At 41.8% G+C, this 27,758-nt stretch overlaps 2 pseudogenes; one reads left to right on the top strand and one right to left on the bottom strand.

The window, feature by feature from the left end:
• The window catches only part of LOC133777375 (serine/arginine-rich splicing factor 3-like), a 391,636-nt pseudogene that overhangs the window by 255,764 nt on the left and 108,114 nt on the right, over window positions 1-27,758 (bottom strand).
• On the top strand, window positions 12,580-13,053 carry LOC133746748 (low molecular weight phosphotyrosine protein phosphatase-like; annotated as a pseudogene).

Genomic DNA, 27,758 nt, shown 5'->3' with positions numbered 1-27,758 from the left:
AAACTTCTGCACAGCAAACAATCAACATAGCAAAGAGGAAATCTGAAATTGGAGAAAATATTTAGAGACTATACAACTAGTAAAGGATGAATAATTAGAATATGTTCATAAATTTAAGACATTTTAAAAACTCAATGAAAAATGAACATATTTTAAAACCGGCATTAGATCTAAATGCACATTTGTCAAAGAAAGGCATACAAATGGCCAACAAGTACAGGGAAATACAAATCAAAACCACCATTAGATACCAAGTTACTTCAGTTAGAATGCCTATTATCAAAGACAAAACAGTGGTTGGTATTGTCACACAGCAGCTTAAGCCATGCCCTGTGACACTGGCTTCCCATATGAGCACTACTTCAACTCCACATCCCATCCAGCTCCCTGCTAATGTGCCTGGGGAAGCAGCAGAAGGTGACCCAAGTGCTTCAGCCCCTCTCATCCACATGAGAGACCCAGATGGAGTTCCAGGCTTCTGGCTACAGTCTGGCACAGAACCAGCCATTGTGGTCATTTGTGGAGTGAACCAGCAATGAAAGATCTCTCTGTCTCACTATGTCTCTCTCTCTTTCTAATAAATAAATCAATCTAATAAAAAAGAAAAATACTGACAGAATATATAAGTAGAGACACACATATAATATATCAAAATAAGCAAAGTATTCTGAATATTAGGGAATTCATAGAAAATAAATGTACTGTACATGAAAGAAGAGTATATTTAGACAGCAAAAATATGGGTACACTGTGTATCAGGATGGTTATACTTAAAAATACACATTACAAATGCTTTGCAAGGATGGAGTAGCAGAACATCACATTCAATACTAGTGAGAATGCATACTGGGAGAGATGCTTTATCAGACATCTTGACATGTTACTAGAAATCCAACAATATGTCATACACCATACACATTCTAATATATTTACACAGCTGGTGTGAAAAATGTATGCCTTGATAAAAGCTGACATGAAAATATTTATATTCACAAAAGCTAAAACTCATATAAAACCAAGTTGCTCCTCAATATTAACCACATAACCAAACCTTCAAAGTGGGTCGAGACCCTGGGAAGAGAACAGGAGATGAAGACGTATGAGATGCTGAGGGTGCAGGCATTTAGCATGGAGACACAAGAGAAAAGTCCAGGCTGCAGTCATAGGGGTTCTGGAAGCCTAAGAAGACAATGACTTCAAGCAAAGGGCAGAGAGGTATCTAAAGGCTGCCATGAGCTGGAGGCACAGGCAATAAAGTCACTCCAGGGTAGCAGAAAATAAACTGGAGAAGGGATGCAGATAATTGATGGGAGATCACAGCTTCATGCAGAGGGGCTGGAGGACAATTGGCTCCAGATGCAGGCTCAGATGGACACTCAAGGAAAGATGTGATGGAGGGGCTGGAATAGTGGTGCAGTGGGTTACACCACTGCCTACGATGCTGTCATCCCATATGGGTGCTGGTTCATATGCTGGCTGCTCCTGTTCAGATCCAGCTCCCTGCTAACAACCTAGAAAAGCAGTGGAAGATGGCCCTAGTGTTTTGCCCTCTGCCACCCACATGGGAGACCACAAAAAGCTCCAAATTCCTGGCTCCTGGCTTCAGAATGGCCTGACCCTGGCCATTGCAGCCAACTGAGGAGTGAGCCAACGGATGAAAGCTCTGTCTCTCTATGCCTCTGTCTCTCCCTCTATGTAAATCCTTTTAAAGGATTTATTTGAAAAATAAAAAAAATAATAAAAAATAAAAATAAATAAAAAAATTTAAAAAATCCTTTAAAAAGAGGTGCTGGAGACGCAGGGGCTGGAGACTCATGAAGGCACAAGGAATAGGACTTTCCAGGGCTGACATGGAGTACAGAGATTTTATAAATGACAACATACAACAATGAGGAAAGGTCACAGCTCTATGGAGAGTAACACTGCAGAAAACACATGGGGTTTAAGGCACAGGAAAAGAGATACATGAAGCCTGGTATGGTTGCAGGCTCATGGGGATGGGGACATGAGGGTAGACAGGGTCTACACTTACAGGGTTTGCAAATATATGAGAAAATTAAGGGGATATGGACACAGTGCTTGGAGAAAAAGGAAATCCTTAAGTGAATATGTTAGGACACAGAAATCTCAGCTACCTTCTCAAGAATTACAGATGAAAAATGCTGAAACAATACCTAAATAAAGGCAGGACACAGATGCAACAGACATCAATGAAATGTTTCTAGTCACAAAAGTACTACAGAAACATGTAAGCAAAACCATATTTTAAAAGTTAAGAAAATTAGGGCCGGCGCTGCGGCTCAATAGGCTAATCCTCCACCTTGCGGTGCCGGCACACCGGGTTCTAGTCCCGGTTGGGGCACCGATTCTGTCCCAGTTGCCCCTCTTCCAGGCCAGCTCTCTGCTGTGGCCAGGGAGTGCAGTGGAGGATGGCCCAAGTGCTTGGGCCCTGCACCCCATGGGAGACCAGGAGAAGCACCTGGCTCCCGCCTTCAGATCAGCGCGGTGCGCCAGCTGCAGCACGCCAGTCGCGGCGGCCATTGGAGGGTGAACCAATGGCAAAAAGGAAGACCTTTCTCTGTCTCTCTCTCACTGTCCACTCTGCCTGTTAAAAAGAAAAAAAGAAAAAAAAAGTTAAGAAAATTAGGCTGGCGCCATGGCTCAGTAGGCTAATCCTCTGACTGCGTTGCTGGCACCCTAGGTTCTAGTCCTGGTTGGGGCGCCAGATTCTGTCCCAGTTGCTCCTCTTCCAGTCCAGATATCTGCTGTGTCCCAAAAGGGCAGTGGAAGATGGCCCAGGTCCTTGGGCCCTGAACCTGCATGGGAGACCAGGAGGAAGCACCTGGCTCCTGGCTTCAGATTGGCACAGCATGCCAGCCATGGCAGCCATTTGGGGGGTGAACCAATGGAAAAAGGAAGACCTTTCTCTCTGTCTCTCCCTCTCTCTCTCTCATTGTGTAACTCTGCCTGTCAAGAACAAAGTAAAAATAAATAAAAACAAATAAAAGTTAAGAAAATTAACAAGCCAATAACCAATTTCTGGAAATTAAAATAGGGCCATTCTTTATAGAACATACAGAACTTACCAAAATACTAAGAGGATATTGTGAAATTCTTAGAAGTAAAAATGACTCCAGAGTTCAAAATCTGTTACATTTTGAAAATCAGTCTCCCAAAACACAAATACAGCATGAAACTGAAAAAAGTCTACATAATTTAATAAGTTGATCGAATTTTTGAAAAGCCAAATCAACCGCGACAAAAGTTCCACAAGCAACGTTTTGGGCCCAAACATATGGAATATTCTAAACTTTTAAGAAAAATAAATAAATTTAAATTTCCCAAACTCATTCTAAGTGGAAATAAACAGAGAATATATTTAAATTACTTTTGGGAAGCCAGTGTTGTATATATGATGCAAACAATACCAGGTTATGAAATTAATGAGCATCTGTTTCATAAACAGGTGATATCCTGAGCAAAATATGAATTCAACCACATAGGAAAATAGCATAGGTCAATAACAAGCAAGCCACACTAAAAAGTGAAGAGCATTCCACATTGTCAAACAAACCCTGTAAATCATCCAGGTAGGTTGAAAATGTGAAGTAATTACATGTTCATTCAGATTAAGTATTAAAGCATTTAACAAAATTCAGTATCCAGAAGAAAAAAAAATCAACCTCTGGCAAGATTACAAAAAAAAAAAAAAAGTAATTTCCTGTATGTGATCGAGATAGTCCAAAATAGACCTACAACAAACTACTTAACACAGGATCACTGAAAGCTTTTCCCTTGGAACAGACCCAGCCATGTCTTCCTTCTCCCACCATCTCTCTTAACAGGGAAATCAAACAACAAAAACAAACAACAAGCATCAACCCTAAATAAACGAGGAACTGTCAATGTACCCAGATGACACCATTACATACAGACAATCCAGTGTCATCCCGAACTACATACAACTGACAAGGGAGGATAACGAGACTGGGCATCCCATATGGAGGCCGGTTCGAGTCCCGGCTGTTCCACTTGAGATCCAGCACTCTGATGTGGCCTGGAAAAGCTGTGGAAGATGGCCCAAGTCCTTGGGCCCCTGCACCCGCGTGGGAGACCCGGGAGAAGCTCCTGGTTCCTGGCTTCGGATTTGTGCAACTCTGGCCATTGCGGCCATCTGGGGAGTGAACCAGCGGATAGAAGGCCTCTCTCTCTCTCTCTCTCTCTCTCTCTCTCTCTCTCTCTCTCCAGATAGAAGGCCTCTCTCTCTTCCTCCCTCCCTCTCTCGATCTCTCTCTCTAACTCTGCCTTTCAAATAATCTTTTTTAATGTCATTGCTAACAGCAAGAAACACATAGGAAATAGTAAAAAGACGAAAGACAGACTAGAAAACACGTATCTACAAGAGAAATGGACCAAGAGGATTAACCACGCAGTATCTTTAAACATGGGTCAAACGAACATCACAGAAACTTCCCACAAGAGAAATCGTTCGGATATGAAGAAACACGAAGACCAGAAGTCGATGATCCGCAGTTGGCGGTGACTCACCTGGAGCGGCTCCTGCAGCAACAACTCTAGAGGTCCCCAGAGCCCCGAGGAACACGGAGGCCACAGCGACCCCGCCCGGAAATCAGGACCTGGGCGGCCTCAGACCCCAAACCCGGCCAGCACTCCTGTCGCCAGGCAACAACCTCCCCACGCCCACTGCGCCAGAGAGCGTGCTGATTGGCTATGGCCTTTGTGATGCCCCTCACACCCATTGGCATTGCAGCTGTCCAATCAGGGGCCCTGGTAAGGGTGGTGGGGCACTTCATCATCTCGGGAGATCCCTGTGTCCTAGTCGCGTCCCGCCTACAGTGGGCAGAGCGTCCCTGTGGCGGCTCAGCCTTCTCCTCTCTGGGAAGGGGAAGCCAGAGACCGTGAGAGCTGTGAGCGGGAAGTGGTGAGTGTGTGGGGCCAGGTTTCCCAGAAGGGGCCGTGGGCGGATGGGTCCTGCCAGAACCAGCTACAGAGGGACCTGGACTTCCCTCAGTGAGCTCTTCCATCCGCAGACCCCACCGCTGAGGGCTGGCCCGGCTCCGGACACGGGCGACAGGCCCCGGCCCTGCACCAGCGGCCTCGGCTCCCTCCAGAGCCTCCTCTCTGCCTCCGTGCACGCAGTCCGCCTCTCCCCAGGTTGTGTGGAGAGGTCGGAGGGACATTGGGGAGCGTGGACTGCGCTGTGGCCTTTTGTTGAGGCGAGGCCAGCTCCAGCCATCAGGCCCTGTTTGCCTGTCTTACCAATCTGCTAAACATGTAATCAGCAGAATGTAGCAGCTTTCTGTAGAACAGAGGATGAATATTTGTATGTACCTCAAGCACTTTTAAGAAAAATGGAATTAAAAGATAAATTGGGCCTGGCACTGTGGTGTAGTATCTTTACCGGGGTAAAACTGCTGTCCTGGCATCCCATAAGGGTGCTGGTTCGAGTCCCAGCTGCTCCACTTCCAATCCAGCTCTTTGCTGTGGCTTGGGAAAGCAGCAGAAGATGGTCCAAGTCCTTGGGCCCCTGCAGCCACGTGGGAGACCCAGAAGAAGCTCCTGGCTCCTGACTTCAGATCAGCACAGCTCTGGCCATTGCAGCCATCTAGGAAGTGAACCAGCAGATGGAAGACCTCTGTCTCTCTCTCTACCTCTGCCTCTCTCTAACTCTGCCTTTCAAATAAATAAATAAATCCTAACAAAAAGATAAATTTAGGGTTAGATACAAACATCTGCTTGGGACTCCTGCAGCACATATTGAAGTGCCGATTCTATCCATCTTCTTACCAATGTGCCTGAGAGGCAGTGGAATAGATATGAACTGTAATTTGTAATATATACATGGATATGTATGTAATCTTCCATCCTCTGGGATTGGGGCCAGACCAAAGATAGGAACCAGGAGCTTCTTCTGGATTTCCCATGTGAGTACAGAGGCCCAAGGACTATGGGCCATCTTCCATTGCTTTCCCAGGCACATTAGCAGGGAGCTGTATCAGAGACAGCCCAAAACTGGAACCCAAATGGGATGCTGGCAGTGCAGCTCATGGCTTAACCAACTGCACCACAGTGCCAGCCCCAATAAACTTACATTTTCATTGGATTTTTCTATGAATTTCTCATTTGTAGGAAGAAGAGTACTGAGTACTTGCCCTTTAGCAGTGTTTAGGTCCCAAATGTGAGCAGATCTATTGGAGACCTACTCTACACATCAAACGATTTGAGATTCAGACCCTGAATTAAAACAACTCAGATCATATTTTTTTCATTTGTAATGTTTTTATTGTGTTGTAAAGAAAATGAAACTTCAGCACTATAGAATTTATTTTAGGTTTTCCAGATAGTAGCATTCCAGTACAGATATCCTATTTATATTAATTACAAAAAGCATTTGTACTATTACAATTTATACTATGACTTACATGCCCATGGTCTTATTATGGGGAATTTAGATATTTTCAGAGCATTTTGGTTAAAAGCACTGGAGTTTTACAGACTCAAGTTGAAATCCTAGTATTAGCACTCATTTGCTGGGTGATCTCCAGCACAAGTTACTTACACTTGTATAAAAATTAATTTTGTGGGGGCCAGCACTGTGGCATAGCAGATGAGGCTGTTGCTTACAGTGCTAGCACACCATATTGACAGAGCTCCAGCTGTTGTGGCCATTTGGGGAGTGAACCAGCAGATGGGGAGTGAACCAGCAGATGAAAGACCTCTCTCTCGCTCTCGCTCTTGCTCTCTCTCTGCCTCTCTGTAACTGCCTTTCAAATAAACAAATCTTTTTTTTTATTTTTGACAGGCAGAGTGGACAGTGAGAGAGAGACAGAGAGAAAGGTCTTCCTTTTTGCCATTGGTTCACCCTCCAATGGCCGCCGCGGTAGCGCGCTGCGGCCGGCGCACGGCGCTGTTCCGATGGCAGGAGCCAGGTGCTTCTCCTGGTCTCCCATGGGGTGCAGAGCCCAAGCACTTGGGCCATCCTCCACTGCACTCCCTGGCCACAGCAGAGAGCTGGCCTGGAAGAGGGGCAACCGGGACAGGATCGGTGCCCCGACCGGGACTAGAACCCGGTGTGCCGGCGCCGCGAGGCGGAGGATTAGCCTGTTGAGCCACGGCGCCGGCCCAAATAAACAAATCTTAAAATGAATTTTGTATTACACAAGTAAATAAACAGAAGTAATACATTCTCTTTAAGAAGAGTCAACAATTACAGATAAGAGTAAATGAAGTGCTAGACACTCTTCAGGGCCCTAATGCCTGCTGTTCCCCACAGGCAAACACCATCACCTTTTCTCGTCACCTGTAAAATGGCTGTGATGAATTCTACTCAATAGGCTTGCTTTGAGGCTCCCTCACTCAGGAACAAAACTCAGATGCATTCCCTGATCTTCCAGACTAGGTTAGACACTCTTGTTCTATGCGCCCATGAGAGACGCTTTCTATTTCTCATAGCATTTTCTCAACTGTTATTTATTTAATTACAGTTTAATATTATTTACCTAGCATGTCCCAAGAAAGAGCTGCATAAGACTAATCATATATCAAACAACAACAGTCCCAAAAAGAAAGATATCTTGGCAAGCAACATATACATTCAATACCAAATCCATGAGGATACCTCAAAAAGTTCATGGAAAATAGAATTAAAGCATAAGTTTATTTTGGTGAAAAACTATTTTGAAATTCATTTATAGTTTTTTATAGTATACATTTCCAAGGAACTTTTTGAAGATCCCATCATCATATTTGTATCTATATAAATGTATGTATGTATTATATAACTCTCAATAGTTGAGGGAATAGAAACTTTATTAACTCATGTATTCAGAAGTTAAAATTTCTCATCTCCTCTTACTTAATTTCAGAATTTCTGGTTGTTCTGCAGGTGTTCTCAGAATTGTGTGTGGAGAGACTACTCAACCCTAGGTTGTCAATCCCTGTCCATGCTGGTGTCTCTCCATACTGGAGACTCTCTCAGGCTCCTGGAAGTTGGGAAATGCCTTTGGCCTGGTGATTCTCGGTTCTCTCAAGAACTCAGTTGTTGGGACAGGCAGGTCACCGCTAAAAATCTCTGCATTTCTGATTGCAAGTGTTTTGAGTCCAGTCCTCCAGCTGTTTCCCTGCCTTCCAATGGCTTAAGGAGAGGAGGCTTCTGAGGCCCTAAGACCATTGCCTCAAGACTCCACACAAGTGTGCCCTGGCCTCTGCTGCTCCTGCATCATGCTGGAGTCGGGATTTCTGCCCTGGGTGCTACCTTTCAGGGTCTACCCAACCCATTCCTTCAGCACCCGGATTCCCAGAGTTGCTTCATACTTTGGCAATATCCCTCCTCTGCTGTCGACCCCTCTTGGTAGGTTGTATTTGCTCTTCATTCTTTATGCAATTCTCTCTCTCAAATACACAAGACTCACCTCTTAACTCCTTTTGTTCTCACTGTTGTATTATCAGAGGGACTTTACATGAACATGTCTATGTGTTTAATCTCTGTTATTTCCATTTAATTTTATTTTTTAAAGATTTATGTATTTTTTTTATTGGGAAAGAAGAGTGACAGAGAAAGAGACAGAGACAGGGAGAGAAAGAGATCTTCCATCCACTGGTTCACTCTCCAAATGCTCACAAAGCCTGGAGCCAGGAACTCCATCTGGGTCTCCCATGTGGGTGGCAGAGACCTGAGGACTTGAACAATCATCCACATTAGCAGGAAGCTGGAGTGGAAGTAGAGATGGGACTCTGGTCCCACCTCAGGTACTCTGGTAAGGGATGTGGGTGTCCCAAGTGCTACACCACAGTGCATGATGCTGTTTCTTCTGTTTGTTTGTTCTTTTATTTTTAGTACTTACTACCAATTTATTTCCCTTCTTTTCTTCTCTCATTTTTTAAAGACTTATTTATTTAAAAGCCAGAGTTACACAGAGAAAAAAGGAGAGGCAGAGAGAGAGGTCTTCCATTGCTGGTTCACTGCCCAGTTGGCTGCAATGGCTGGAGCTGTGCTGATCTGAAGCCAGGTACAAGGGACCAAGGACTTGTGCCATCTTCTGTTGCTTTCCCAGACAGAGAGCTGGATCAAAAGTGGAGCATCCAGGACTCAAACTGGTGCCCATAAGGGATGATGGCATCACAGGTGGTGGCTTTACTTACTGCGCCACAACTCCAGCCCCGCTTCTTATTTTTTACTATTAATTATTGTTACTATTGTACCTGTCTATCCCAGAAAATCCAACTAATTCTGTTTAGATTTGTAAGTCTAGGAAGTAGGATTGATTGGGATTTGAACCTGGCTCTGTTTGTTTCTAAGTTGGAGGACAATTGACTGCATAGATAAAGCCCTTCGTATACTCCAATACTGTATGTGGTCCATAAACAGGGAATGTTAATGATAGTTTAGCTATCCAACTGAGCGATATTCATAACGGTCTTGGTGATGTATTCTACATCAAGACTGTAAGTAACTAAAGTGGCAGATGGTGTGGGGTCATCATGTATTAACATCAGAGATAGCCTGGGTAGGGATTCCAACTGTTCACTTTTAGTGTTTCTTTTTAAAATTCAGTTAGACTTGAAAATAATGGCAATTCATTATTGTTTAATAAACTTTCTTTGAAAGCATTTTTATTGGTTAAATAAGTTAGGTCAAGAACAGGTGACCAGCTGATCTTCATATTAGAACTTTAAAGACTTGAGGAACTAATGATCTATGCCTTTCTAATGATTGAGTTGATCTGAATGTTTTCAGAATTGCCAAAGCACAGATGCATGTTAAAGAGATTAGGAAAAGAAAACAACCAAAAAAAGAGAAGCACATTGCTTGTGGCAAGTATGTCACACGTCTCTACATCTCAATGAAGATGATGACTCTTTTGTGCAGAGTTAGATGTCACTGAAAAGCCTATGATCAAAAATAGTTGCTGTGGCTGACAGGTGAGACCACAAAGTGGAAGAAGTCTAATCTTGAGCCACACATATGTTTGAAAAACACCCTAGTGACCATTTATTTACAGCAACAAGTTTGGTCATTCATTAGTAACCAAAGCAGGAAGAAGTCATCTGATATTAGTGTACACATTTATTTATTTCTACTTGAATTAACATACTCTTGAAAGATTTAGTTGTTAAATGTATATGCTTATTCAGAAAATGATAAGTAAATTTTATTTAGAAGATTATTAGTGAAGAAATTTAGTATATGTTGTACATATTTTTCATATTTTCTTGAGGAGGATAGGATATTTATTATTATTAATTCTAGGGGCTGGCACTGCAGCATAGCGAGTAAAGCCACCACCTGCAGTGCTAGCATCCCATATGGGTGCCAGTTTGAGACTCGGCTGCTCCACTTCCAATCCAGCTCTCTGCTTTGACCTGAGAAAGCAGTAGATGATGGCCCAAGCCCCTGAGCCTCTGCACCTGCATAGGAGACCCAGAGGAAGCTCCTGGCTTCTGGCTTCATGTCAGCACAGCTCCGGCCATTGCGGCCAATTGAGGAGTGAACCTGCAGATGGAAGACCTCTCTCTCTCTCTGCCTCTTCTATCTCTGTGTAACTCTGACTTTCAAATAATAAATAAATAAATAAATCTTTAAAATATTATTAATCCTATGTATAAGTGATGGAATAAACTCAGAGAGGTTAAGTGACTCATTCTAGGGCACATATCTATTTATTGGTGGAAAAGACTTATTGTTCTGATCACAGAGACCATAGTCTTGGAATAAAACTAAAAACAACAAAAGGCATTTTCTTTTTTTTTAAATTAAACTTTTATTTAATGAATATAAATTTCCAAAGTACAGCTCATGGGTTACAATGGCTTCCCCCTCCCAAAACTTCCCTCCCACCCGCAACCCTCCCCTTTCCCGCTCCCTCTCCCCTTCCAATCACATCATGATTCATTTTCAATTCTCTTTATATACAGAAGATCAGTTTAGTATATATTAGGTAACGATTTCAACAGTTTGCCGCCATATAGCAACACATAGTGAAAAAAAATACTGTTGGAGTACTAGTTATAGCATTAAATAAGAGTGTACAGCACATTAAAGACAGAGATCCTACATAATATTTTTTTAAAAAAATTAATTAATTTTCTATGCCATTTCCAATTTAACACCAGGTTTTTTTTTTCCATTTCCAATTCTCTTTATATACAGAAGATCGATTCAGTATATAATTAGTAAAGATCACATCAGTTTGTACCCACGCAGAAACACAAAGTGTAAAAATACTGTTTCAGTACTAGTTATAGCATCACTGCACATTGGACAACACATTAAGGACAAATCCCACATGGGATGTAAGTACACAGTGACTCCTGTTGCTGACTTAACAATTTGACACTCCTGTTCATGGCGTCAGTAATCTCCCTAGGCTCTAGTCATGAGTTGCCAGGGCTATGGAAGCCTTTAGAGTTCGCTGACTTTGATCTTATTCCGATAGGGTCATAGTCAAAGTGGAAGTTCTCTCCTCCCTTCAGAGAAAGGTACTTCCTTCTTTGATGGCCCCGTTCTTTCCACTGGGATCTCACTCACAGAGATCTCTCATTTAGGTCTTCTTCTTTTTTTTTTCTTTTCCATGGTATCTTGGCTTTCCATGCCTACAATACTCTCATGGGCTCTTCTGCCAGATCCGAATGCCTTAAGGGCTGATTCTAAGGCCAGAGTGTTGTTTAGGACATCTGCCATCCTATGAGTCTGCTGTGTATCCCACTTCCCATGTTGGATCTTTCTCTCCCTTTTTGATTCTATCAGTTAGTATTAGCAGACACTTGTCTTGTTTGTGTGATCCCTTTGATTCTTAGACCTATCCGAGCCATCGAATGTGAACTGAAATTAATCACTTGGACTAGTGAGATGGCATTGGTACATGCCACCTTGATGGGATTGTATTGGAATCCCCTGGCACATTTCTAACTCCATCATTTGCGGCAAGTCCGATTGTGCATGTCCCAAATTGTACATCTCCTCCCTCTCTTTTTCCACTCTGAAATTTAACAGGGATCACTTTTCAGTTAAAATTTAAACACCTAAGAATAATTGTGTGTTAATTACAGAGTTCAACTACTAGTACTAGAACAAAAACAACAACAACAAATACTAAAAAGGATAAAGTATTACATTGTACATCTAGAGCCAGGACAAGAGCTGATCAGGTCATTGTTTCTTATAGTGTCCATTTCACTTCAACAGGTTTCCCCTTTGGTGCTCAGTTGTCGCCGATCAGGGAAAACAAATGATATTTGTCTCTTTGGGACTGGCTTAATTCACTCAGCATGATGTTTTCCAGGTTCCTCCATCTTGTTGCAAATGACTGGGTTTCATTGTTTCTTACTGCTGTATAGTATTCTATGGAGTACATGTCCCATAATTTCTTTATCCAGTCTACTGTTGATGGGCATTTGGGTTGGTTCCAGGTCTTAGCTATTGTGAATTGAGCTGCAATAAACATTAATGTGCAGATGGCTTAACAAAAAGCATTTTCTAGGTTCATTTCTTTGCATGCATCCTATACACTATTGGAATGAAAGCTATTTCAAAAATCTTTTGTCTATGTGTGCTGGAAGATGGCCCAGGCAGCATCCAAGTCGGTGCTGTTTGTGTGTCTGGGTAACATTTGCTGGTCACCCATTGCAGAAGCAGTTTTCAGAAAACTTGTGACTTATCACAATGTTTCACACAATTGGAAGGTAGTGCGGCCACGCCCACCTATGAGATAGGAAACCTCCCTGACTACTGTGGGCAAGAGTACATGTGGAGGCAGGGCATGCCCATGAGCTACATGGCCTGGCAGGTCGCCAAGGAAGACTTTGCCACCTTGGACTACATACTGTGTATGGATGAAAGCAACCTGAGAGATTTGAATAGAAAAAGTAATCATGTTAAAAAACTGCAAAGCTAAAATTGAACTACTTGAGAGCTAAGATCCACAGAAACAACTCATTATTGAAGATCCCTATTATAGGAATGATGCAGGCTTCAAGGCTGTATACCAGCAGTGTGAGTGGTGCTGCAGGGCCCTCCTGGAGAAAGCCCACTAGGCCTAGGGGGTCTCTGCCAGCAGCTGCATACTCAGATACTGGGCTGTTCCCCAGGCCTCACATGTGTCTTCTGTTGACTGTTTATCTTAAAAAATAATTATTGATGGAAATCAGTTGTACAAGCAGAATAATAAATAAAGATCTTAAAGCCTTCTTAGACTAGTTGAGCCTTACACTTTGCCCCAATTACAAAAATGGGAACAAACACCACAGAACAGAGCAGAAAAGTGTTTCGTGGAGGCAGTGGCTTCTGAGAGAAGTACGGGTGTGGAAGGTGCACTCTACCCTCCCAGCTGCCCTCCCCTCATCCCACACCCCTTGGTGGAGCTGCCCTATGAAAAGTTTTACTTCACATACCCAGAGTACACTCTTGTATATTGGGAGAATGGAATCAGCATCTTTCACACTTGTTGATTTTTGTTTATTTCTTGAGGTGCACAGCTTCTTTCCTCCCACTTGAGCAACTTTGTTTCTGAAATGTAATTATATCCAGAAGAAAGTTGCTTGAATGCTGTCTCCCTTTGTAGTCAATTGAATACTTCTGTGTTTATACCCACATGTCACCCAAATGCCAAATGCAAATTGGTTTAGGTGGGAAAATAATCTAAAACATTCAATCGTGTTGGTGTGCTTAAGTATTGGCATGTTAGTAAGTATTTCTTTGTTAGCTTTTAATAAGTTAATAACAAATATAGATCATTTCTGTCCTTCAGATAACTAATTCTAAACTTACCCAGTTGTATGTCAGAAAAAAATTTTTTTCAAAATAAACTGGGGAGTTAGAAAAATACAACTGAAAAAAAAATCTTTGTTAGCAGATGATTTACTATCCATAGAATCCTACAACTTTAAAATTAGATAGATCTTGGAGATCTGGGCTGGCCATCTCTTTGTGTGTATGTGTGTGTGTGTGTGAGAGAGAGAGAGAGAGAGAGATAAAGACAGTTTCTATTAATCCATCAAAATCAAATTTTGTGTAATTTTGATTGCTAAATAAACAAAATTTTTGTTGGAAATTTGGTCATACAATAATAAATACCTTTTAATGCAAAAGAAAGTCACAAAAACAGATATTAATGCAAGCATAATCTCTTGGGTGAGAATATAACCTAAAGTGGTTCATACAAAGGTAAATACATTATAGATGTATAGATTACATTATAAAGGTAAATACATTATAGATGATATTAGACTATTTCCAATTTTTCTTTCATGTTTAAGCTATTATTTATTTTATTTTTTACATTATCACTCCTCTAATCACATTTTTCAACTTTGCTCATACACATTAAGTTTTTTGTGCACTGTCCATTTTTTAGAAAAACATCTTGGGCACAACATGTTAAAGGCCTGGTCTGAAGCCCTGACATCCCATATGGGCACCAGTTCTAGCCCTGGCTGCTCCTCTTCCATCCAGCTTTCAGCTATGGCCTAGGATAGCAGTAGTAGATGGTCCAAGTCCTTGGGCCCCTGCACCCATGTGGGAGACCCGGAGGAAGCTCCTCGCTCCTGCCTTCAGATCGGCACAGCTCTGGCTGTTGTGGCATTCTGGCATGTGAACCAGCAGATGGAATACCTCTCTCTCTGTCTCTACCTCTCTCTGTAACTCTGTCTTTCAAATAAATAAAATAAATCTTTAAAAAAAACATCTTTTACAAAGATCTATTTTCAGTTAAGTGGGGAACAGCAAGCAAGGCATATGAGAGTGGCATAAGGACTTCTGTGGAGCCTACAATGAGGAGTCTGGGTTTGTCTGTGTACAAGATGGACCAGACTAAAGAACTTCAAAGATGGAATTGATGGGCTCAGGTGCAGATCAGCTCTAGAACATGGATTCAAGGTCATGTGAGAAGTGGATATATTGGTCAGTGTGTGAAGAGGGATGTTTGACTGTCAGGAGAAAGTGTGTAATTCTAATTAAATACTCAAAAGAAGAGGAACATAAGGTGGAAAGAGGCTATCAACAGAGCTCAAAGAAGCAGGCAGCAGAAATGCAGGGGAAGGGAGGTGAGTGGAGATAAATTAGTCAAGGTCTAGTATTAGTGCTAGGTTTATGGGGTTAATATAAGGTAAATTAATTCAGTGTGAGTACTAGTGATACTAACAAAATGTGACTGTTACTCTATTATAAGGTCAGAGTATCCATATAAGCAACAGACCCATAAACATACAAATAAGGCATGATTTCCATAAAGGAATAAATTTTCCTTAAAGAGATGGATGCTTATTCTCCTGTTTTAAAAGAAGGGTTACAAAAGTCTGGGAGCAGAAACAAACTTGTGAATGGGGATACTGGCACTTCAGAGATGTGAGGGAGATGGAGATTAAGAGACAAACATGGGGTCTGGAGTTGTGGCCTACTGGGTAAAGCCACTGCCTTGGAGGCCTGCGGGGGTACCAACTTGAGTCCCAATTGCTCGATTTCCAATCCAGCTCCCTGCTAATGTGCCTAGAAGAGCAGCAGAAGATGACCCAAGTGCTTGGGCCACTGCACCCATGCAGAAGACGTAGAAGAAGCTCCTGGCTGCTGGCTCCTGGCTCTTGGCTCCTGGCTCCAGGCTTCAGTCTGGCCCATCCCTGGCTATTGCAGCCATTTGAGGAGTGAACCAATGGATGGAAGTTTATCTATCTATCTATCTATCTATCCATCCATCCATCCACCCTCCCTCTCTGTAACTGACATTCAAATAAATAAAATAAATCTTAAAAAAATAAAACAAGAGCCAAACATGTCATTTCTCATGATTGAACTTGAGACAATATATATTGGGAAAAAATTGGGTATGAACACCTTAGAAACCAGAAACAAATGCTCAGCTTTGTAGTGGTAGGTATTCAGCAGGTCTTTGGCCAGAGAAACAGACACACCTGGGCAGTTCTTTATGCAAACTTCTGTCTATGATGCACAAGACAACTTGAAATGGACAGGACCCGGACATAAATGGAGAAGATGAGAATATTCTGCAGCAAAATTAAGTATGAGATCATGGGACACATCAGTTTCATGTGTCAAGCAGTTTCAGTGAAGTTGTAAGGATGGGAATTTCAATGCAAGGAGTTGAAAAGTGGGAAGTGAGTAAATGGAATTGGCAAAGACAAGTCTCATGTTTTCATTAGGATGTGAGTGAAAGAACATACACAGAAAATACAGAGGAACTCAGAGTCTGTTTTTATTATTATCGTTATTATTATTAAGAGTGGAGAGACACTTGATCATTTCTATTTCCATATAGACCTTTAGGAGAAAAGCATTTTTTCTGTTTTTAGGAGAAGGGTGTGTGTGTGTGAAAGAGAGCGATATAGGAAACACTTGGTTTTATGAAATTGACTACATGTTCCCATCACTATGTTTTATTTTCCTTCACTGTAAAAACTTTACATTTAACTCTGCTCTGACTACAGGAATTGTATAGCTCTTCCTGGGATGAATTTTAGTTCTCATTCTTGGTTCCATGTGATGGCCTTGATGTTATTTTTTTTTCTCATTTGTACCTGTTTTTGTTTCCTTCCTTTTTGTTCTCATCTTTTTCTTTTTTTTAAGACTTTATTTACTTGAAAGTCAGAGTTACACAGAGAGAATGAGAGGCAGAGAGAGAGAGAGGTCTTCCATCTGCTGGTTCACTCCCCAGATGGCCACAACAGCTGGAGATGCACCAATCCAAAGCCAGGTGCCAGGAGCTTCTTCTGGGTCTCCCACGTGGGTGTAGGGACCCAAGGACTTGGGTCTTCTACTGATTTCCCACACCACAGCAGAGAACTGGATCAGAAGTGGAGCTGCTGGGACTTGAACTGGTGTCCATATGGGATGCTGGTACTGCAGGCAATGTCCTCACCCATTATGTCACAGTGCCAGCCCCATCTCATCTTTCTTTCTTCTTTACTTTCTGGAATGAAATGGAGATATAAGTAAATTAATTGTAGCCTCTTATCAAACACATTGCCTGAAACATAATTATATCTCAATTAGTGTTTGTCAATGTAAAAAAAAATGAGCCTTGACTATGAAGATAGAGGAGTCTTTCTGACACTCTGTAGGATGGCACAACAGGGTCTAGTAATAGATGAAGGCAGTGAGGACAGGAAACAGTGAAGGAAAAATATTGGTCCTACTCTGGAATTCTTGTGGGGCTACCTGGAATGAGAGTGGGTATTAAGAAAGTAATATATATTTATGGAAAAATACTTGAGAAAAACTTCTAACTGGCTTTCATATGTAAGAAGCTTCAACTTTAATAAATCTGTCAGATGATGCCTCTAATGTCACTTTGAATTTGCTTCAATGGGCAAGGGGCATCCTGAGTGGACCAAGGACTCTTGTAGAGGAAGATAATGATGATGCCATGTCTCCTGGCATTACTGAGGTTGATAATGGGGGAGTCCTTTGCATAGGATCGTGCTCACATACTTGCTGGACATACTTAGGGATTTTTTTTTCTCTAGAATTATTCAAATTTGTAAAATTTAGTGGTCTGTTACCAGCTGATCATTTTCTTCAATTCTAGACCTTCCCAGGATGCTCAGGACACTTCAGGGGTAGACAGTGAGTGAAAGGGCAGGGGTGCCTCAAGAACAAGTTGAGAGAATCAGGAATCAGCGGTGTCTTCAGTAACATGGAATATGAATGGAAAAAGCAGGAAAGACCCCAGATCTTGTTAGGGTCAAGCAATGAAGAGCTCTTTCTTCAAATAAATTCACATGAAAATGAACAGTACCTTAGTGCTCTATAGGAAAAAATGTGACTTAGTGGGAAAGAATGCAATCTCAGGCAGCCGTGTCTGAAAGGCAGTGAGACCAATGATAAGTGTCCTTGTATTCTACTGTTATCCTCTGCTGTGTCATATTTTTACTGCAATTTGAATAACTGAAGCACATTCGGGAAACTGTTCCACACCTTGAAACAAATTCAAAAGTCACACAAGAGGCATACAGGGTAGTCAATTCTGGAGAAGAGAAGATCTATTATATGCTTTAAAATATGTAAAGGATGTCGTGTGGAAAAATAATTTAATTGTGCAAGTCTCTAAGAAAGATACCCAAAGTTTTAGTCATTAAATCCAGAAGTAATTGTTAAGAATATATTGCTGAGGCCAGCGTTGTGGTGTAGCAGGTAAAGCCGCTGACTTCAGTGCTGGCATCCCATATGGGCACCGGTTCGAGTCCCAGCTGCTACACTTCTGATCCAGCTCTCTGCTATTGCCTGGGAAAGCAGTAGAAGATGGACCAAGTCCTTGGAACCCTGCACCTGTGTGGGACACCTGGAAGAAGCCCCTGGCTCCTGGCTTTGGATCAGCACAGCTCCAACCATTGTGGCCATGTGGGGAGTGAAGCAGCAGATGGAAGACCTCTCTCTCTCTACCTTCTCTCTCTGTGTAACTCTGACTTTGAAATAAATAAATCTTCAAACAACAAAAAAAGAATCTATTGCTAAGTAGTATGCTAGTTGCAGAGCTATAGGGTGGAAGAGTACATTGGAAGAGTGAGAGAGAGGGTGTAACACTTTTTTAAAAATATTTATTTTATTTATTTGAAAGAGTTACAGAGAGAGGCAGAGACAGATAGAGAGGTCTTCCATCTGCTGGTTCACTCCCCAGATGGCCGCAATGACCAGAGCTGCGCTGATCCAAAGCTAGGATCCAGGAGCCCCTTCCAAGTCTCCCACATGTGTACAGGGGCCCAAGGATTTGGCCCATCTTCTACTGCTGTCCCAGGCCATGCAGAGAGCTGAATCAGAAGAGGAGCAGCCAGGACTAGAACTGGCACCCATATGGGATGCTGGTGCTGCAGGCCAGGGCTTTAACCCACTGTACCACAGCACCAGTTCCAAGAAAGAGAGGGTGTAACCCTTAAAATGAAATGGATCAATTGCCATTAGGGGAGCTACTTGTGGTACCTTTGGTGCACAAAACAGTGGGGCCAACTGGTAGGAATTGTGGGGAGTCAGATTTTTCACTAATTATTACCATAAATAAGCCATGTGGGCTTGCAAGTCCAGTCCTCACCCCCAGTAAGAAGTGCCTTATGCCTTGGTAGTTCTAGTAGCTGCCAGGTTGCTTTCTATGCAGGATCTCACAGACAGAATATTTTCCTCAGGTGTGAGATTGGATGAGAGAACCTATTAAGATAGTTTCAATCATAAAGAATTTGTGTGTGGGCACTGGCACTGTGGCATAGTAGGTTAAGCCTCCAGACTGTTCCACTTCCAATCCAGCTCTCTGCTAATGGCTTGGAAAAGTAGTGGAAGACAGCCCAAATGGTTGGGCCCTTACAGCCACATGGGAGACTGGAAGACGCTCCTAGCTCCTGGCTTTGGATCAGCCCAGCTCTGGCCATTGTGGCCAATTGGAGAGTGAACCAGTAGATGGAAGACTTCTCTCTGTCTCTCCCTCTGTCTGTAACTCTACCTCTCAAATAAATAAATAAATCTTTAAAAAAAGAATTTATGAGGCCGGTGCCATGGCTTAACAGGCTAATCCTCCACCTTGCGGCACCAGCACACTGGGTTCTAGTCCCAGTTGGGGCGCTGGATTCTATCCTGATTGGCCCTCTTCCAGGCCAGCTCTCTGCTGTGGCCTGGGAAGGCAGTGGAGGATGGCCCAAGTCCTTGGGCCCTGCACCTGCATGGGAGACCAGGAGAAGCACCTGGCTCCTGGCTTCGGATCAGTGAGATGCGCCGGATACAGTGGCCACTGGAGGGTGAACCAATGGCAAAAAGGAAGACCTTTCTCTCTGTCTCTCTCTCTCTCACTGTCCACTCTTCCTGTCAAAAAAAAAAAGAATTTATGTGTGCTTCTAAAATCTTCTGTCAGAATCCTTTGGAGTTTTGTTTGTATTCAGCTCTTATAGGATTCTCCTGTTGGGTGGTCCTGTATTTACAGTATGAGCCCACATGAGTGTTGTCCATCTGCAGAAGCACAAGACACACACCCATTTCAGGTGCATCAGCACACAACACTGGGCTGGTTTGTTATGAATGATGTGACTGTGATAGCCAACCAGACAGCTAGAGAATCAGTCATGCATTCAGTGTCATTTATCCTGGATGGGCAGGGAGACTCCTGATAGTAAGATGGAAGATGAGGATTTAGCAATCTGCAGTGCCAAGAAACCCCCAAATCTCTGTGGTCCCTTCAGCCAGACTGAATATCCTCAAATGCCACCCTCCCACTTGGTAGCAGCATGGACTTGATACACTCCCAAACCTCTCTAAGCCTTGATTAACACAGGTGGATGATGTTGAAGATAAAATCATGTGCCTCAAAGAGTCCTGGGTAAAGGTTAAATGAGAAAGCACAGGCAAAGCACTTAGCACAAGGGCTGACATGGTGAATAACAGACTGGCCACCACCTCTTAGGATTCCCATGGGCCCCCCACATAGTGACCAGCATCCTGGGGACAGCAACCCTCTCTGACAGAGCACCAGGGTGTAAAATGCATTGTCTTTTTTATTTTTACAGATGCAACCTAAGTATTAACACTGCTTTTTAGAATGGCATTTATTCCTTTGAAAAACAAGGATCTAAACTATGAGTAAAAGAGAAATAGAAATGTGTCTCAGGCCTGGTGATTGCTCTCTCACTCTGCCACTAACAGCTTAGTGCCTATTGAAAGGGTTTTCTGCTTTCAAAACTTCTGTAAAAGGAGACCTACATGACTTCCAGTACTTGTTTAAGTTCTAAGAATCTCTGATTCTTAGGAGCCTACACTACCTATTTTTGATGCCTACATTTGTATTATTTCCTAGAAATTTTTCTTTTTATGTGTGACCATTAAATCTTGGGGATTTTCCTTTGGATAAACTAATGGTAAGAGCACATACTGGAGGGCGGAGCCAAGATGGCAGATAGTGAGGACATGCGCCGTAGTTTGGGAAAATAAAGTTTCATAAAAATGGAATTACTGTAGCCTCAGGAAAAGACTCAAGAAAAAAACTGCAGAGGAAACGCTTCCGGAACTAGTGGATGTGACACAGAGGACCTACAGGGAGCCCACCACGTGGAAATCCAACCGCGGGAGATGAGCCGCAGAATCTCGCCAGAGAGGGAATGAACGGAAAGTAAGACAAAGACGTCAGAAACCCAAGACATTGGGGGGGAAAGCAGAGGCCTCTCTCTTCACTCACCAAGCAAAACAAAGAGCAGGCGCCATTTTACATATGTAAAGGGCCACCAACGAGTTCACAAACTCAGTAACTTTGGAACTTTGGTGAAACTTGAGAACACATTGAGGGCTGCATAAATTCTTTGTGTGGTCCCAGGGGTAGATCAAACGAATACTCACAGAGGCCGGATTTCAACTACACTCAATTCCACTCACCTGTGCCGAATTACTTCCCAACTGAGTCAAAAAAAGAGAGAGAGAGAGAGAGCAATGCAGCAAGGAGCAAGGGAGAGAACAATCTGGGTGAGCCGCTTTTTGCATAGCCTTAAACCTGAAGAATCAAGCGGAGCTCTCTGGCCACACCCATCACAGCCCCTAAGGATCCATCAAAGCAGACAGCCCACTTAGAGGCATAGTATAATGAGAAAAAAACACCACAGCCAAAAAAAAAAAAACATAAATTACCTCCAACATGCCAAACAACAAACGTAGAAACCGAGGTAACAAGAGCAAGTAAGACACTATGATGCCCCCAAATGAACAAGATACCCCAATCCAAGATTATGAAGATGAAGTGATAGAGGAAATGCAAGAAGCACATCTCAAAAAATTGATAAGAACATTAAGAAGTTCTCAAAAACAAATGCTTGAACTACAGAAATCCTTAATGGACAAGATAGAAAATCTCTCTCGTGAAAATGAAATATTAAGGAGGAATCAAAATGAAATGAAACAACTAGTAGAACATGAAACTGTGATAGTGACAAAAAACCACAATAAAATGAAGAACTCAATAGATCAAATGACAAACACATTAGAGAGCCTTAAAAACAGAATGGGTGAAGCAGAAGAGAGAATATCGGAATTAGAAGACAGAGAACAGGAAAGGAAACAGTCAAATCAAAGAAAAGAAGAAAAAATCAGAAATCTAAAAAATACTGTCAGGAATCTACAGGATACTATTAAAAAAACCCAAGATTCGGGTTCTAGGAGTTCCTGAAGGCATGGAGAGGGAGATAGGATTAGAAGGCATTTTCAGTGAGATACTAGCAGAAAATTTCACAGGTTTGGAGAAGGACAGAGACATCCTAGTACAGGAAGCTCATGGAACCCCTAATAAACATGATCAAAAGAGATCCTCACCACGACACGTCGTAATCAAACTCACCACAGTGAAACACAAAGAAAAGATCCTAAAATGTGCAAGAGAGAAACGCCAGATTTCTCTCAGAGGATCTCCAATTAGACTCACAGCTGACTTCTCATCAGAAACCCTACAAGCTAGGAGAGAATGGCGAGACATAGCCCAGGTACTAAGAGAGAAAAACTGCCAGCCCATAATATTATATCCTGCAAAGCTCTCATTTGTGAATGAAGGTGAAATAAAGACCTTTCACAGCAAACAGAAATTGAAAGAATTTGTCGCCACTCGTCCAGCCCTGCAAAAGATGCTTAAAGATGTGTTACACACAGAAACACAGAAACACGGTAACCAATATGAAAGAAGGTAAAGGAAGGAAACCTCACAGCAAAAGATCACAGGAATCTCAAACCATATATTAAAAAAAACATCTTTGGCAAATGACAGAGCAAAGTTACTCCTTCTCAATAGTCACATTGAATGTTAATGGCCTGAACTGTCCAGTTAAAAGACACCGATTGGCTGATTGGGTTAAGGAACAAAACCCATCTTTTTGCTGCTTACAAGAAACTCATCTTTCCAACAATGATGCATACAGGCTGAAAGTGAAAGGCTGGAAAAAGATATACCATGCCAACAGAAATGAAAAAAGAGCGGGCGTAGCCATCTTAATATCAGACAACATAAACTTTACCACAAAAACTGTTAGGAGAGACAAAGAGGGGGACTATTTAATGATTAAGGGATCCATTCAACAGGAAGATATAATGATTATCAATGTATATGCACCTAATTACAGGGCACCAGCTTATTTAAAATACTTGTTTTTTTTTATTTGCACCAAAATAAATTCATTTAATTCCATTTTCTCCCAATATTTTTTGATGTAATTTCGCATTTAACAGTAAGGGCATTTAGTCAGAGGGAACAGTATTTACAGAAACAAAGGTGAGAAGAGCCACGTGTCTCTACAGCCTTGAGTTAGCCAATGGGGCTAAAGGAACAGGTGCAAGTGGGAGAAAAAGCGGAGAAGCCAGGGTCAGATATTCAACAGTATTGTGTGTTATGTCCAGGAGTGGAGTCCTCACCCTGATAATTAAGGAAATATTTCTGAAGAAGTTTAAGCTGGTAAGGTTCGAGTTTTGAGAAAAATTCTGAAATTTTTTTTACTAGAAGAACTAAGGGTCACATCCGTTCATCCCACAGTGATGATTACATGAACCATTCTCCCTGCAAGCTCGATTCTCAGTCCATTTTATGTCTCTGTGGACACTGTGCTGCTCAGCCTGAAATGGTTGAATAGTACTGGGGGAATTCAATACTCCACTCTCAGAGATAGACTGATGAACAGGACAGAAGATCAACAAGGAGACAGTAGATTTAAATGACACTATAGCCCAAATGGATCTAACAGATATCTACAGAACGTTTCATCCTACATCTAAGAACTTTACATTCTTCTCAGAAGTACATGGAAGTATCTCTAGGATTGACCACATACTAGGCTATAGAGCAAGTCTCAGCAAATTCAAAAGAATTAGAATCATAGCATGCAGCTTCTCAGACCACAAAAGGAATGAAATTGGAAATTAGCAACTTGGGAATCCCTAGAGCACGTGCAAACACATGGAGATTAAACAACATGCTCCTGAATGAACAATGGGTCATAGGAGAAATTAAAAGAGAAATCAAAAATTTTCTGGAAGTAAATGAGGATAAAAGCACAACATACCAAAACCTATGGGATACAACAAAAGCAGTGTTAAGAGGAAAGTTTATATCAATAGGTGCCTACATCAAGAAACTGGAGAGGCACCAAATAGATGAGCTTTCAAGTCATCTCAAGGATCTAGAAAATCTGCAGCAAACCAAACCCAAACCCAGTAGGAGAAGAGAAATAATTAAAACCAGAGAAGAAATCAACAGGATTGAATCCAAAAAAACATTGCAACAAATCAGCCAAACAAGGAGCTGGTTTTTTGAAAAAATAAACAAAATTGACACCCCATTGGCCCAACTAACTAAAAAAAGAAGAGAAAAGACCCAAATCAATAGGATCAGAGATGAAAAGGGAAACGTAACAACAGACACCACAGAAATAAAAAGAATCATCAGAAATTACTACAAGGACTTGTATGCCAGCAAACAGGGAAATCTATCAGAAATGGACAGATTCTTGGACACATACAACCTACCTAAATTGAGCCAGGAAGACATAGAAAACCTAAACAGACCCATAACTGACACAGAAATTGAAATAGTAATAAAGGCCCTCCCAACAAAGAAAAGCCCAGGACCAGATGGATTCACTGCTGAGTTCTACCAGACATTTAGAGAAGAACTAACTCCAATTCTTCTCAAACTATTCAAAACAATTGAAAAAGAGGGAATCCTCCCAAATTCTTTCTATGAAGCCAGCATCACCTTAATTCCTAAGCCGGAAAAAGATGCAGCATTGAAAGAGAATTACAGACCAATATCCCTGATGAACATAGATGCAAAAATACCCAATAAAATTCTGGCCAATAGAATGCAACAACACATCAGAAAGATCATCCACCCAGACCAAGTGGGATTTATCCCTGGTATGCAGGGATGGTTCAACATTCGCAAAACAATCAATGTAATACACTACATTAACAGACTGCAGAAGAAAAACCATATGATTCTCTCAATAGACACAGAGAAAGCATTTGATAAAATACAACACCCTTTCATGATGAAAACTCTAAGCAAACTGGGTATGGAAGGAACATTCCTCAATATAATCAAAGCAATATATGAAAAGCCCACAGCCAACATCCAATTGAATGGGGAAAAGTTGGAAGCATTTCCGCTGAGATCTGGTACCAGACAGGGATGCCCACTCTCACCACTGCTATTCAATATAGTTCTGGAAGTTTTAGCCAGAGCTATTAGGCAAGAGAAAGAAATGAAAGGGATATAAATTGGGAAGGAAGAACTCAAACTATCCCTCTTTGCAGATGATAAGATTCTTTATTTAGGGGACCCAAAGAACTCTACTAAGAGACTACTCAAACTCATCGAAGAGTTTGGCAAAGTAGCAGGATATAAAATCAATGCACAAAAATCAACAGCCTTTGTATACACAGGCAATGCCATGGCTGAGGAAGAACTGCTAAGATCAATCCCAGTCACAATAGCTACAAAAACAGTCAAATACCTTGGAATAAACTTAACCAAGGACGTTAAAGATCTCTACGATGAAAACTACAAAACCTTTAAGAGAGAAATAGAAGAGGATACCAAAAAATGGAGAAGTCTTCCATGCTCATGGATTGGAAGAATCAATATCATCAAAATGTCTATTCTCCCAAAAGCAATTTATACATTCAATGCAATACCAATCAAGATACCGAAGATCTTCTTCTCAGATCTGGAAAAAATGATGCTGAAATTCGTATGGAAACACAGAAGACGTCGAATAGCCAAAGCAATCTTGTACAACAAAAACAAAGCCGGAGGCATCACAATACCAGATTTCAGGACATACTACAGGGCAGTTTTTACCAAAACAGCATGGTACTGGTACAGAAACAGATGGATAGGCCAATGGAACAGAATAGAAACACCAGAAATCAATCCAAACATCTCCAGCCAACTTATATTTGATCAAAGATCCAAAACTAATCCCTGGAATAAGGACAGCCTATTCAACAAATGGTGCTGGGAAAATTGGATTTCCATGTGCAGAAGCTTGAAGCAAGACCCCTACCTTTCACCTTACACAAAAATTCATTCAACATGGATTAAAGAATTAAATCTATGACCCGAAACCATCAAATTATTAGAGAGCATTGGAGAAACCCTGCAAGATATAGGTATAGAAAAGACTTCTTGGAAAAGACCCCAGGAGCACAGGCAGTCAAAACCAAAATTAACATTTGGGATTGCATCAAATTGAGAAGTTTCTGTACTTCAAAAGAAACAGTCAGGAAAGTGAAGAGGTAACCAACAGAATGGGAAAAAAATATTTGCAAACTATACTGCAGATAAAGGGTTGATAACCAGAATCTACAAAGAAATCAAGAAAATCCACAACAACAGAACAAACAACCCACTTAAGAGCTGGGCCAAGGTCCTCAATAGACATTTTTCGAAAGAGGAAATCCAAATGGCCAACAGACACATGAAAAAATGTTCAAGATCACTAGCAATCAGAGAAATGCAAATCAAAACCACAATGAGGTTTCACCTCACCCCGGTGAGAATGGCTCACATTCAGAAATCTACCAACAACAGATGCTGGAGAGGATGTGGGGAAAAAGGGACACTAACCCACTGTTGGTGGGAATGCAAACTGGTTAAGCCACTATGGAAGTCAGTCTGGAGATTCCTCCGAAACCTGAACATAACCCTACCATACAACCCAGCCATCCCACTCCTTGGAATTTACCCAAAGGAAATTAATTTGGCTAATAAAAAAGCCATCTGCACCTTAATGTTTATTGCAGCTCAATTCACAATAGCTAAGACCTGGAACCAACCCAAATGCCCATCAACAGTAGACTGGATAAAGAAATTATGGGACATGTACTCCATAGAATACTATACAGCAGTAAGGAACAATGAAACCCAGTCATTTGCAACAAGATGGAGGAATCTGGAAAACATCATGCTGAGTGAATTAAGCCAGTCCCAAAGAGACAAATATCATTTGTTTTCCCTGATCGGCGACAACTGAGCACCAAAGGGGAAACCTGTTGAAGTGAAATGGACACTATAAGAAACAATGACCTGATCAGCTCTTGTCCTGGCTCTAGATGTACAATGTAATACTTTATCCTTTTTAGTATTTGTTGTAGTTGTTGTTGTTGTTTTTGTTCTAGTACTAGTGGTTGAACTCTGTAATTAACACACAATTATTCTTAGGTGTTTAAATTTTAACTGAAAAGTGATCCCTGTTAAATTTCAGAGTGGAAAAAGAGAGGGAGGAGATGTACAATTTGGGACATTCACAATCAGACTTGCCCCAAATGATGGAGTTAGAAATGTGCCAGGGGATTCCAATACAATCCCATCAAGGTGGCATGTACCAATGCCATCTCACTAGTCCAAGTGATCAATTTCAGTTCACATTCGATGGCTCGGATAGGTCTAAGAATCAAAGGGATCACACAAACAAGACAAGTGTCTGCTAATACTAACTGATAGAATCAAAAAGGGAGAGAAAGATCTAACATGGGAAGTGGGATACACAGCAGACTCATAGAATGGCAGATGTCCTAAACAACAGTCTGGCCTCAGAATCAGCCCTTAAGGCATTCGGATCTGGCAGAAGAGCCCATGAGAGTATTGTAGGCATGGAAAGCCAAGACAGCATGGAAAAGAAAAAAAAAAGAAGACCTAAATGAAAGATCTCTGTGAGTGAGATCCCAGTGGTAAGAACGGGGCCATCAAAGGAGGTACCTTTCTCTGAAGGGCGGAGAGAACTTCCACTTTAAC

Source organism: Lepus europaeus, chromosome 18 (assembly GCF_033115175.1).
Source record: "Lepus europaeus isolate LE1 chromosome 18, mLepTim1.pri, whole genome shotgun sequence".
In the NCBI taxonomy this organism is placed as follows: domain Eukaryota; kingdom Metazoa; phylum Chordata; class Mammalia; order Lagomorpha; family Leporidae; genus Lepus; species Lepus europaeus.
Note: the sequence above shows the minus strand (reverse complement) of the source record. Positions and strands in the feature narration are given on the sequence as shown.